The sequence below is a fragment of the Bemisia tabaci genome, chromosome 7 (assembly GCF_918797505.1).
Source record: "Bemisia tabaci chromosome 7, PGI_BMITA_v3".
NCBI lineage: Eukaryota > Metazoa > Arthropoda > Insecta > Hemiptera > Aleyrodidae > Bemisia > Bemisia tabaci.
The window spans coordinates 27,435,009-27,448,009 of record NC_092799.1 but is presented as its reverse complement, the minus strand read 5'-3'; positions in this window follow the sequence as shown (position 1 = coordinate 27,448,009).

Here is a 13,001-nt window from a genome sequence, read left to right as displayed (position 1 = left end):
AAAGAATTTTCTCCATTTTAGTATTCTATATCAAACAGTTACAATAACTTTCAATCTTATCGATCTTCATATCGATAAGATTTATCGCATGACTTAGACACCTAAGCTTTTGACCTGTCTGGCATAATTTGTTTTTCTCATAAATATATTGGTAGCTAATAATGGTTGTATTATTCTTACTTTCCTGCACATATTAAAGAGAAAAGAGGCAATTAGGGAGATGAAGAAAGAGAAACAGAGAAGGAGAGGAAGATAAAGAAAGAGAACCAGAGAAGGAGAGGGGGGGAGAGAAAGAGCGAAAGGGTAGATAAATCACTACATTAAACTTTTTTCTCCCCCTTGTAACGGGGAAATTTTTCCCACGTTTTAAGTTTAAGCTCATGTGAGTTAAAAAATTGAAACAATAAAGTCGCGAATGCGCATGCTTGGCACCGCCGCGTCTGCACCGACGAGCCAAGGAAGAAATTATCTAACGCTCGGCGTCCGTTCGAGCACCGCGACACGCCAATAGGGGGCGTTGCGGCAATTCTGTCAATTTTGAAATATTTTTCATTAATTTAAAATTTTAAAAAGAAATTGGTATTTTCTATTTTACCTGTACAGGTCGATAAAAGAAGTCGAGGCAAAGCCAACGATGTAAATTTTTTATTTTTTTTATGATATATTGTATGCTCACAAAACTGAACTGAACTCGAACACTTGCTTTTTTTTGAAATTCGTAAATTGGTGGCCTCCTGACGAGACCCATCGATCAGTGAGGGGAGGGGGAGATCAGTGGATCTTCCGATCCAGCAGACTGTTAGCGAGTAATCAAGTACTGCGATCGAGGTGCAACGAGGTAAGCCTGCGTTTCTCCTCTCACTTAACGATTCTGGCTTGTTGTGACTGCGGTTAAAGCAAATAGGCGGTACGGTAGATAAGGCTTTACCGAAGATTTGCTCCAGCTTTGGACCCAATAGGTTTCGTTTGCGTGAGACGTGGTGCCCGAGCTGAGGAGCATTACCCCTGCAAACGTGATCTAAAAGAGAGGCCTTTCCTCGGTGGAAAGCGCGGAGCGAGGTGCGCGAGTTGAGCTGCATCTCTCTGCGAGTTCTCCTGATAAGAGTAGTAGACGTTAGATTTGGTTGGTAATAGTCTTAGAGATGCAGTACATTTTTCATACCTTCCGAACCATTTCCCCTCGAGTTTCGATCAGAATGATTGTCTATAGAATTTTAATAATGAATCATATATGTGGATATTATCGACAAATCTCAACTTAAATTAGAAAAATACTTTCAAGTTGGATAAGACACTTTCAACCTTTGACGCAAGTAGCGAAGTAGTGGTGCGGAGGCTGAGCAGCATCAGACGGAACTCTGCTAAATTCCCTTTCCCCTTCGACTTAAAATTTTCTCTCTCTCAATTTCGATTTCACACTCATTATTATTTTTTCTATGGCGCCCGAATCTAGGATCCAGGCGAGTTCATTCCGGTACTTCGAGTAACGTTTGCATATCTTATACTAGAGGACGTATGTGCCTCTGTTGACTTAGACCTGCTTTGCAGAGAAGGGGGATTTGTCTCGTTACACCCCTCACAACAATTTCTCCTCGAGAATGAGACGTTTCCTATTCGGCACGACTACGTGCATTAAAGAAATCATGATATCACATGTATTCTTAAAGATTCAGTCTTTCGACCAGTTATAGAACTCGACCGCGACAATTCGGCACTACTATATCATATATACGGGATTTCCTATAAGAACAATGCAGTGTATCTTCAGACGTGGTAATGAATTGTTTTCCATCATATTAGAATGTTAAATGGACCCCGATCGCCATTCGGACAGAGCAAGTGTTACGAACGGTACCAATGCAGTTAATGTGTGTCCTTGTGAACGGTCAAAGGACGAAAAGGAACGAATGAAATGTTTCGCATGCGCTTTATCAGAGTACTTAGCTTCGCGAGATCTATTCAGTAATTTCAATGAAAATGTTTTCATCGGCAGACGACATATCCGCGAAGTAAGTTTGACTGCTTGCTATAAAAACCAAAATAGTGGATCTTTCTCGTCACAATTGGCCGAATCTGCGATATTTTATCATTTCTTACAGGAGTATTGTGACAATCATCCGTATTTTGCAATCGACAAATCAAAGGATCTGTGCTCGATCAAAAGTAAATCGGAATTCGTAAGAAAATTATGATCTCAATATGACAGTGCCATAAAAGGTTGTATGAGTAGCATAGCTGATTGCACTCGCGAGGCATTTTAATCGTTGATCTACATTTCGAATACCTAAAACCTATCATAGAATGGATGGAAGCAGCGGTGATCGAACAGATTATCAGCCAACGACCTTTCATACGAAAACCGGATATCATGAATATGTATGCGAGAAATACTCGAGTCCTGTTACCCTGCCAAACTCAAATGTCACCCTAAATGGGTTAGATGTTGGGAAATCTAAAGGTGACGCTGTGTTCATAACGGATTTCGAAGATTACTCAATTTGTAGTGATGAAGATTTTTCCGAATACATACACCAAGTTCCGCGAGCCTTACAGGAGAAACTGGACTCGCAGTGGGTTTATGTTACCCACATTTTACCAACTCTTCGCAAAACAATAACTCGTAATGAGCTCTACAATCAAGCGATGAGCGGGAAGATCCTCGCTTATCAATATACGGAGTGCAGCGTGGCGGGCTGCGAATGTGTTTATTTCGGTTATATTCCGGCAAACGGGTCAAAATATATTGCTGGTTGCCATAAACGTTGTTTGATAGCGTCTCAAAAAGTTTGGCCGAGACGATTACTTGTTAAATTGTCGAACCGCACCGCTTGTAGCTGCGGAGAACGCGACTGCGCAAGATGGTATTCATCATTCCTCTCCGATTCTTTTTCGTCGGAAACGTCTTTTGTGCGGTTTAACAACTGCATCAGGAGGTTTCCTTGGTCGGATATCCGAGTTTATCCTGGCGAAAAGAATCGTGCTTTTAACGAACGGATCAAAACCCCTCGAGAATGTAAAGTTTGTGCTCAGTGTTTCGCATGTTCTCGAAGTGATTCATACTGTCGGACTCACACTGTCTGCAAACATAAACGTCACACGCTTTATAATAGCATAACTACTTTTGCCAAAGAAAGTAACATTCAGTTAAGGACTCGCAGAAAAATTGAAGAAGGTGGTGTTGAGAGACATAGTACTGAGGAACCATCATCGTCCCAGTTGAAAACGCCAACTATAAAACCGTGCAAAAGAATCATGCGAAGCAATGAATCAGCCGTTTCTGACGGTATCGTTGAAGCCAAACGGCAGAGACATTATGGTAAAATGTAAATTTTTTCATTCAAGTTGAATAAAAATATAATTCACTGCACTGGATAGGCTGTATTCCTTATTCTATGCTCTTTACTCTTGGCGCGTATACGCAGTATACCGCCTTTGCGATCGTCTTGACCCCCCACTCGATACAATAACCGAGTCCCTTAGTTCCTTGCAGAAAAGTGACTGTCGGCCGCGAACTTCTGAGCTTTTCCAAAGCGTGTAAAAGGTTTACTAATCCGTCAATAATTATGATTTAAATTTTTTTGTCATTCTGGGGCTTTCTACACCGAAAAAAGAAGTATAATTTGAACAGTCACTTTTGGTGTCAAATATACATAATACCACTTTCTCATTTCACCTAATCGCACTGGGCGCTGCCTCAAAAAATTTTTGTTATTAAAACATCAACCAGCAAATCGGTTGCATGGACGGACTGTTAGGTTTGATGAAATGACTGATCAAACGGTTAAATTAACATGAAAAGTATTTTAAATTAACAGCCTGTGTAGTTCGTAGAATCAACTTCTGTAGACCCGGGAATATAATGGACAGGCGGACCATTTTACCGCCTCGTGAACTTTCTTGTTGTCCTCCTTGCCTATTTTGGAATTTCTGTAAATGAAAACTATAGGGGTTGATTTGTGCGAGTTAACGACGCGCCTTATCATCACATTGTGTTAAAGTTCACTGCTTGTTTTTTTTTTTCTTCTTCTTTTCTTCCCGACCATCATTACTCCCATTCTACAAAGAAAAGATGTAGGCGATAATAACGCTCCAAATTGACGACTCCGAGAATCTTCGATTCTCTTCAGGGAGTATTGTCATCAGTGTTGAAACGACCGGAGATATCTGTCAAGAACACAACGTATGCCGGAGCGTATTGTGCTACAGACTGTAAGATATTGTGGAATGACGGAGAGTTCAAATATTTAAAATTAACGTTTCCGAACATGAAGTCTGCCCTTGATCGATCGAAACTTTCTAATTTCATATTTTCCCTACGGCTTCTATTTAAAATGGTGTACGCCGTTTCGGAACAAGGTCGATTCGGGAAAAACCTTTTAATCGACGAAATGAACCGAAAATCCAAAACATTTTCTAAACAAATAGCTCGAACATCTGACCAGAGGAGTTTTCTCCACATGTTGAAGTTCAAAAATTTATCGCTCAACAAACAGAGAACGACGAGTTCGTTACGCTCGCGTTGCTGCAGACCAATCGATAGGGTCTTATTATGATTTGAAGGGTTAGTGCCGTGGCCTAAGAGATCATCAAAAACGGAGCTTAAATATTTTTCAATCTGATAAACCTTCAATGTTCGATTTTTTCCCTTGTTGGCTTTGAACATTTCTATCTACTACCGGAATGTTTTACAGTCTCAGGTCCTTGCTCAGCAGTGATCACTCGCGAAATACACGTTATTTCTACGAATCTCACGGTATTTCCACATTACTATATAGCAGACCAGTTTATATCATTATATAATGAAATTAACTCGCGTTGATTTACAACAAATACGGGAACTACGATGGATCATAAAGGATGCTGTAGGAGACGGAAAACCTTATTATACTTTGGCAGACGAGACTTCGACGCGTCTTTTTTGGATCGATTTCCTTCGCTACATATTTGCACCTCGGTTTAAAAGCCAGATGGGAATCACGCGTATAAACACATTCGAAATAACCACTCCGGTGATTCTTGGTCTCGACTTACACTTACTTTTACCCACTATGATGGAATCGGTTGTACACTTTGCTGAAAACTCGACCGACAGAACATTTACGTTTCACCGAGTCAAAGCATTGCCATCTTTGATAATTGGTATCTCGTTCTTAACTTTCATAATCTTCATGGCATCGTCGGGGATTATATATAATTTATTCTTTACGGAACGATCGATGTTAGTACGACGGACAAGTCGCTTTTTCAACGAAAGGGTTGTTTGAAAGTTCTCGAATCCTCTATTACTCGTTTCGCTTCATAAGATGTGTGTATCTAAGGTGTATCAGTTCGCTGTTTTTCTGCGCCATTCCCAGTTTGTACAACTTGAAGCGAAAGAACTCGCCGGAAACAAGTAGTCGGTACCGGGTACCGCTGATTTTTGAATTACACGGCTAAATCCGGCAGAATGTGCCTTTCTTTTTGATGAGAAAACCCTCGACAAAGAAAATAGATGTCGTAAGATTTGCGGCAATTCGAACGAGACTGGTTTGTTCATGGTCGGTCGTTCAGTCTGTCGGTTGATCTTTACGTGAAAGGTCCGCTATTTCGTTCGATCCAGATGGAATCCATCTCGTTGAGGATAACTGACGCTGCGTGTGATTTGAAACAATGTTTTCCACCGGACCCGTGTGCGCAAACACTGAAAAATATATACTTGCATTTTATCATTCATTGTAATCGAACTCGCCCAATTTTATCGACGGTTTTGAGTGCGTGTAACTTGCTCAATACGAATGTGAAAAATCTTTCTTTGAAAGTTCATTTTGAACCATTTACAGGAGGTGAGCATCACTATATTTTGAAACACATAGTTCCTATCCTTTTGAGCTGCTTTCCGAACCTCGAGGCATTTCACCTGGAGTTAAAACATGGTTTGCTTGTTGAAGAACTCGAATTAGTACACCGCGAAACTCTCTTTTCGCAACTTAGAATGTCGATAAAAAAGCTATGCTTCGAAGTTTGGTGCCATTCAGGGACTGATTATATATTGAATGATACCCAAGTAGGTATCATTAAGTGTGTTCGTGCGGAAAAAGTGATTATTATACGTCATAATCCATGGGACCCTTCCTTTTGTCGCAACAAACAATTTATGTTGCTATCTCCAAACATTAAATTTTGTATCGTTAATTCCTACGAGCGTAAATACTCTGATTTTAATATAATTTCAATAGCAATGCTTGAAAACTGTATGGAAATGGCTGATTTCATATTTAAATTCCGTCATCGAGAATATCCAAACATAAGGATGGATCTATCGCACGTATGCATGAAGAAGATCGATACGTCGGTCGATCTGACCAAAAATATATCTTTCTATTCAACTTGGAACTTACATCAATTCTTGACTCCTCCCACGACATACTGCACGAAGGAAGTCCTTTGAATCAAACTTTTTCGTATTCCGAAGAATCGAACATTTAATAACCCCTTCCTTCTCGTCTATTGGCAAGTTCGTCAATTTACAGTTAACGAGGCTCAATGCTGCTTACAGAATATATGTAGTCACAACCACATATTTTACGATGGACCACCAGCCAATGTACGAATCGTAGCATTTTGATACACATCACTGGACCAAAATTTCACGTAGAACGAGATTCTTGCATCAAAAAGTTCTGAAAATAAGCCTTAGCTATGATATCGATGTTTTCGTTTGGTGCGCGATTTGACTCACGTAGACCATCGAATTTTCATAAGCGGGAGGCTTAAATTCACGCCTCAAGAAGTATGCAATATCTGTGTAATGTGTTCATCTCAATAATTATCGCTGCGCAAATCATGTTCAGTGTGAAATTTTAATTAGGCAACATGTGTGATGCTTGTTCATCTGCTTACTTTTATGTCAATGTATGGTTTCCTTTCTTCTAATCTCATGTCTACTCCGAGGATGATTGTAAGACGAGCCGGAAAGTTTTTTAGTTGTATTCATTGTCAATTGATATGTATAATAAAAAAAGCATGATGAAATGTAAAATAACTCGATTCTTATTTTAGCCATTCTAGTATCCGGTATGTCTTAACTGAGGATGTTTGATCTCTTTATTTCACTTCATTCACAGCCTTCTTTCTAGTTTTTCAGAGTCTCAACGGTAGTTTTTCTTCCTCGCTTTTGTCGATCCAAACCACTTGAATGCATTAATGAAAAGGCGAAGGAACAAAACAAAGAGGAGAAGCGCCCCAGTAGAGATTAAGAAACGGCGTGTGTTCGGAAATTCCATTTTTTATAATAGTTGGAGAAAAATGACGCAGAAGAAGCAATGATACGTTAGAGTGTTCGAGTTAGCCGTTTTTGGATTTAGTAGCAAGAGCACCCGTCAACACTTTTTCAAACGAATCGATCGTAGGTGTCTATATTTATCAGCAGATGTTACCGCTATCCACTACTATTAATATTCATAATATTGGAAACTGCCCTGATTGAATCCCAAGACAACAAGACATAAACGTGTTTTAGAAGAGTCAGTCGAGAAAAGGTGCAATGCTACGGACCGTATGCTTTCTTGCAAACAAATGAAAACATTGAGGGATCATGTTAATTCGCAGGCCATCGCCCTTTCAATATCCGCAATGGAAATATTCTCGATAAATCTATATTTTACCAAAATGCATTCCTGGGAAATGATTGTTGGGAACGTGGCAATAAGCGCTTTCTCACATATGCCGCAGATCACGAAAACTGGGTTGAGATGGTCACGACCCGAAGAGCTTAATAATTTCCACAATAGAGCGGTCTCTTGACGAGTAATTTGTACACGTGTGAGGAGCGTGGATATTGTGAATTTATGACAGCAGTCCTTTACTCTTTCGCAGGAGCCATTCCATCTTGTAACATTTTAAAAAAATCTTTTATTCTTTTGAGTGCCGATATTCCTTATCCCACAGTCAACAGATTGAGACACATACGTGATATATCCTATAACACAGAATCAGGAAAACAAACTATTACATGCTGTTCATTGGCGAGTCGAAAGGAGGGCTTGCGATTTGGGGCGAAATCAGCCCCTCTACGGAATCAGGAAATTTTTAGTGTTTGACGGTTGACGATGCATATATAACATAAATTATCAGGTTTTACCGATACTCAGCGCAAAATTATTATGAAAACCCTTTAAAAATTCGTCCTTTTATCTTAACCCATTGAGACATAGGGTTCGTAATTATGGACATGAACTTCAGACGTCTACCGTGAGCTTTTTGGACAATGGAGAATTTGCAAGGGTCTGAAATTTGATGAATTTCCTTTTTAAGTGGAATCCTTTGAGTGAACTGAACACGAAGATACCCTTGATTCATAAATTGAGCAATTATTAGAGGAGATATGACAAAATAACCGATTCTGCTAGAATACATGTGTTTAAATGGGAAATGCCGCCAGATGACGTCACAAGGCGGCACATTTTCTCACTTTTAAATCAATTTTTCTCCAATTTCCCATGTCAGAAAAAAATTATGAAAAATATTGCGAACTCAGCTCATTATTCTATGGCTGGAATATTTGAACAATACCTATATGAAGCGTGTGGCTCGCTTTCAGTTCCCCAAATTCTGACCCGTGGCCAGCCATTAGTCCCAAATACCTAGAGTAGAGTCCCTTCATACCTAGAGTTAAGACAACTCGATTATCAGCTGACTGGCAGCCGGCCTTGGCTGGCCATGGAGGCCGAAACGAGTGCACCCAAAGGAACGATATTGAGGGGTAAAGGGCAAAAATCCTGCGATGTCTGTCATCCAGTACAACAACATCAACAAATTGATCAATTAAAAAGAAAAAGAGATTGGTTTGTGAATAATATCTATTTTTATTTTGGACCGATGGAAATGACAATTTACTCTTGATAAACCACAATTAGGTAATAAGCAACAATTGCACATTTAAATACGTTTTATTTTAACAAACATCGGAGGAAAATGAGAAAAGATTGCGATATGACTACCGCAGTACATAAACCACGTCAGTTCCCTGCCATTCGGGTGCATTTGATATGTCTTATAGTTTTTAGATTTTTCAAAAGCGGTTTCTTCTGCGATTTTGGCTCCATGAAATTGCGGAAAAATCATCATGTTATGACCTCATATAGTACTTTCAGAATATTCAATAAAATAAACAAGGTTTAGTGACTCATTCAAGATCATTGTTTGACACCAGCTTGAAATCGTTCGGACGATGTTGGAGGCTGGCATTATTGGGGAGTCCATACGGTGACTTTCGAATTGGATATTGAGGGGGAAGGGAGGGTGAGCAATTCCTAATTTTCAGTGCGCAATTCCCAGCAATTCAAGAACAATTGCTTGACACCAGTTTGAAGTCTATCGGACGAGGTCCGAGGGCTAGCATTTTTGCGGGTCCATCGGGAATTTCGAATTGAAATTTGGAAGGGAGGGCAACTGAGCAATTGCTAAGAAGTTGTTTTTTCACCGGAGCAAAAGGTGAGCAAATACATGACGATGTATTTATTAATTTTTGGGGAGGTGGGCGAGAGGGCTACTGTCACGGACATATAAGTTAAAATCGATCGAATGGCTATAAGAATGGCTCCAAAATTTAAGGAACCGCAGATCGTTTATTCATTAAGCTGATTAACAAGCCTATTCAAAACTTCAAACCATGCTTTATTCTGCACCATCGTTTGGAAAATAGAACTCGTTCAACCTATGCGTTTTGTAAAATGATATATTTTTAGAATCCTTTTCCGAAGTCGGTATTTTCACGATCATTCCAGGCTTATCAAGATAGCGATCACGTATTTTAAAACAGAAAGCACTGTCGGCTTGCTCGATTTTTCTCAGGAGACGCGGTATAGATAGAATGTCCACATCTCTGGTATAACATCGTTCATATGTATTTAAGATGTCAAAGCGAACATCGCTGAGATCTGCTTCAACGCTCTCGGGAATGTTGAAGCCGAACCAACTCGGGTTGTGCCTGATAATTATTACACGCTTCGGCATTAATTTTTTTAGAAAAGTTGCGAAATGTTGAGGTAGGGAATGAACGCTGTTAACAAAGCACCAAGTCTCTATGCATAGCGTCTCTAATCGGGCCCGGCGTTCTTGCAAAGGAATATTACAATCAACGAGATCAAAAATATCGGCGTGATTTGCATTTGTAATCTCTATATGCAGTGTTGTCAAATTCGGGCAGGCCGGGAGCAAACAATTTAGCACTGCTGCACTCATCGCTTTCATTATCCAAACACTCGAAGAATTCCGGTAAAACTTTAATGAAAAATGTTTGATGTTTTGATTCAAACGCCCATGAATTCGGTCTAACATTTTCATTAGCGGTCTTTGAAGATTTCTTTGGACCGCCCCGAATTTTGCAATTAGACAAAAACATTCTATCGATTTAGCACATGGATGATCCGAAAAGAGGATCGACAAGTCGATTCCTACGCGTCTAATGGCTAAAATTAAAGTTTCCGTTCGTACAGTTTCAAATACAGAATCGACATTTTCTAGGGAATTTGAGCGGACATGCTTTTTATTCAAGAGCAAACGAAACCGTTTCAAACGAGTTGGGGTGAATCGTGCTCGTGCCAAATAGTTTCCCACTAAAGCGATATATGTTCTGAAAGAAAGTGCGGAGAGAGGAATCGGTGAGTTCCGATTCCGTTCGGACTCCTCTTTTAACGGCCAGGTGAAAGACAACGACACAACAAATTCTTCGAAATTGTCCTCGGGAGTCACTTGTCTCCACTGAGATTCAACCAAGCTGATTCGATCCCAAACAGCTGTTTGCATGCACGGTTGACGATAACGCACTCGAAGCGAGTATCTATTACTTTGTGAATCAGTCACCATCGATGCTCGCTCAGCGACACAATATTCGAATCGCTCGCGATACAAACGCTCGCCTAGACAGATGTCAGGTTTCTCTGGCATAATTATACTTTCTCGGCGCATGAAGCGTTTTAAAGTTATCTTAGAGATCGTCGGAGGCAGATCGAAACCAACGTGGTCTGATGGAATTTTACCTAGAAATTTATCAAAAACTAATATTCCTTTATTCGACAGATCGCTTTCATAGAATAATGGAAGGTTTACGATAATGAGTGTTGTGAGCCCTCGAAAACTGCGCAGATCGATCTGAAATTCTTTACAAGTATTTGTCAACTCCAAATGTCGGGAGTTGGATCCGTTCAAATATCTTTTATTTTCCTCGAGATTTGACGCTTCTCGCAAATCGTATGCAGCATTAGCTTTGACGCTGACGATTTTATCGGCGATATGGCGAAAGCGATGAGATGTGCTACGTATGCGCAGTAAGTCATGAGTTTCAAGTTTTTCCATGATAATCAATAGTACTTCCGTCGGAAGATCGTCAAGATTAATATCAGAACTGCTTGTCACATCTACGTTGTCATTCATTTCTTTTTTCGTTGATGGCGTACACTTCAGTATTTAGGGGCTAGTACGTATTTTTTGACACGACTGAGATGAAAGTCAGTTGATGAACTGACTGACGAATACCTATATAACCGATTGATCTCGAAGTTTGGGTCTCAAATGGGAGCAGGAACATTGCACGTTCCACCAAGATCTCAGAATTTATCAATAAACATAATTTTTTTGTGGAAAAAGGCTTCTTTTCTTGAGATATGATGGAAGAATGAATTGTTGCTATATAGAAACGACTCGCGTAAAATAATTGCAACTCGTCCAATCGACTCTCCCTTCGTCATTGACGTTGGTCCGTTTCAAGAAAATTGAACTGCGAATGCCATGCGAGGCCAGTGCAAACATCGTTCAATCGCTTTTTTAAGTAGGAATAAAAGAAGAACCTCAACGAAGGATCGTTATCGTAAGAGTTGTCACAGTCGTCGAAGGCGAACATAATTTGCGATCTGAGTTAAATTAGAACTCAACATTGAAGCCGCTTGCAAGGAATCACTAACTAACAATATTCATCTTCTAATTAGACCTTCTTAGCTTAGTACCTACTTTAGACGGAATCCATTTAAAATCTCTATGTTGTAGTGTTTAGTAGAGAATCAATTCATCTGATACTGTGGAAAATATGAGTGATATAAACGCGGACGCAAATTCGGAATCTGCCTATATCCGTCAGTTGATCGAATTGATCGAGTTGAAATCGCAACAAGAACGTCGTAAAGATGATTCGTCACGATCAACAGATGGTAATATTAACGACAAGAGAACAAAAAGGCGAACTTCGAAGGAGTCTGATGCAACAAGTTTGAGTGCAAAGTCTTCAAATGCATATACCCTTACATCAGGGCGCGCGGCTGACGCACAGTTCTACCATCGTGATCGCTTGAATGCGGATCAAAGGAACATATTCGATTACGTGTTGAGTCATCCGGGAAGGATTGTTTTAGTGCAAGCTGGTCCGGGTACTGGAAAAACATTTACAATGCTCGCTATAGCTCAAGCTTGTACGAAGCCCGTTAAAGTTGTTATTTACAAACGTGATTTACTAATACCTTTCCGTCATTGCGCTGTGCAATACACCGTTGCAAAGTTCTGTATGATGCTTTTTGATTTGAATTTTATGGCTTACAAAGCTTTGGATAAACAGCTGGCGTCAAACGTGAGCGTTGAAGAGTTAATCATTAGCATCGGAGGATTGCTACGACTGGCGTTGAAAAATATTGCACACACTGTCGACGACTGCGAAATTTTGATCATTGATGAACACACGTTAATACCGAAAATCATAATGTTCGTCATACTCTTGATATGTCGGATTCGTCCGTTGACACTTATCATTAGTGGTGACAGAAATCAGTTGCAAAACATTCATAATTCTATCCACGCCAGGGGCATTAGTTCTTACGAAATCATCGAATCATTCGCGGATCGTGTTTTCAGTTTAAGACACAATGAGCGCTGCACTGATTCGCGCTACAGTGCTTTGGTTGATTATGCCTCGAAGTTTTCTTCCTCCAAGAAACTTGACGAGTTTGCTTACGCGTTTGTGTCTGCCATTTTTTACG